Source organism: Arvicanthis niloticus, assembly GCF_011762505.2.
Source record: "Arvicanthis niloticus isolate mArvNil1 chromosome Y unlocalized genomic scaffold, mArvNil1.pat.X SUPER_Y_unloc_4, whole genome shotgun sequence".
Taxonomy (NCBI): Eukaryota; Metazoa; Chordata; class Mammalia; order Rodentia; family Muridae; genus Arvicanthis; species Arvicanthis niloticus.
The window spans coordinates 657,642-659,634 of NW_023045021.1; the positions used below are offsets into that span (position 1 = coordinate 657,642).

The window sequence follows — 1,993 nt, forward strand, 5'->3', positions numbered from 1 at the left end:
ATGGGAGAAACAAGATCAAGATATACCTCTTTAGACCAAACAGGATTGAAATCTGTGCCATCAGAAGATGAGGGCTGGCAACTCTGCCATTCTTCCAAAACGGGGTTAAGAGGTTGCAAATCTGACAAAAGGGGTGCAAAGCTTGAAACTAAGACCAACAGAAACCTCACCATTTCAGATTCTGCCAAAGAAGCCTGTGGATCCTCACCATCTCCTGAGGAGGGCCTCAGAAGTCCCCCATCTCCCCAAGGCATTCACAGACAGTCCAAGTCTACCAAAACCACATCAAAAGAGGCCCCTTATGACCAAAGGGACACTCAAGCTTCCAATTCTGAACATGAGAGTTGCAAACCATCCTATTTGTCAGAAAGAGAGCTCAGATATTCTTTATCTTCCAAAAAAGATAAGAAACCAAAAGCTAGTCCCCAAAAGGGCATAGCATCCTCCATCTTTACTGAAGAGTGCACACAAACCACTCCCTCTCATGAAGAGAGCCTCAGGCATTCCACTTCTCCTCATGAGATTCCCAGACACACTTCTTTTACCAGGAGAAGACAGAGGAATGCCTCTGAAACCCATGGAGCCCTGAAAAGGTCTCCTGCAGACCAAGAAGGCACTGAGTCATCTCAAGATGGAGACAGTCCTCATGGGTGTGTCAAACACTCATCATCACCCCAAGAGGATAACAGCCACCCTGTTTCTACTAAGGAGAGCTCAAAACATGTTCCTATTGTCCAAGAGGGAGAGAAACCTTCCATTAGTTCCAAACGGGAGCACACAGCTTTGGTTCCTATCTTATGGGGATTCATCCCTCCACCAGTTCCAAAAGGGAGTACAACATCATTCCCTGTTAGACAAAGAAATTACAGTCATATCATATGTCAACCAGAGGACCTGGTACCTTCCCTCTCCTACCATGGGAGAGACCCAGCACTCCAATATGAATCTGGATACCCCCTTTATAACCCTTCTGATCTAGGGGGCCACCGATACACACATTTTGTTCAAAGCAATCTCAAAAGGATCCCACTTCAAAGTAGGAGATATACTGGTTATGTCTTCTCCTCTAAAGGAGCTATCAGTCCTTCTCAAACTGACCAATATAGATTAAGACTTTCTACTTCTCACCAAAGGGACATTGGATATGTCCCCCCTGTTTCAGGCAGCCTCAGAATGTTTCAGGCTTAAAGAGATAGACTCTCAAATGCCCCATCTAAGACACTGGGCCTTAGAGAAGCTTTTTATGACAGAAAAGTATTCAGAAATGTGTCATCTAATCAACAATGGGTCAGACCTTCAAGTTCTTCCCCAGGAAGCCTCCAACTTTCCTCTTCTTCCCAAGGAGGCATCAGAGCTTCCCAGCCTGCCAAATGGAAGCTCTAAGGCAGCCTATCTCAAGAGGATGGCCTGGGCCCTACTCTGATTTACCATGGCTTTTTCAATTCTTTTTTTAATCTAAAAGCCACCCTTATGTTTTCCCACTCTGTGCCCCATATAAACAGCAGGAGTTTAATACTTTTTCTTCTCATCCACCATCTATCAAACTTACAACTTCTATTTCTGGCTGCCTCAGATACACATTGAAGCATCAGGTAAGTTCTTCTGACTAAAGGAATGCTAAGTATTCCCCCTTCTGATTAAGAGTAGCTCACAATTTGTAGTCAAAATGGCATGCTATAAAATGTGCTCCTCGTGGAGAATAACATGTGCTTCTTCTGACCACTGTATATCTAGGCCTACTTGAACTGACCTATTTGGTGAAAAAAACCAACTCCCTCTATTAAAGTTGCACTGAGTGCATCTTATTCTGATCTGATGACCTCATGACCTCCATCCAAATAACAGGACATGGATGTCTGAGGTCCTGATGCCTAAGAGTAGCCTGCAAAGTCATAAATCCAGGAGAATATATATATTTAAATATATTTTTATATATTTATATATTATATATAATTATATATTTGTATATATACATATATATGTATATATACAT

The 1,993-nt window shown here is 42.5% G+C and overlaps 1 pseudogene; it reads left to right on the plus strand.

Moving 5' to 3' along the window:
- Positions 1–979, plus strand: LOC117701292 (uncharacterized; annotated as a pseudogene).
- Positions 980–1,993: the final 1,014 nt, after the last annotated feature.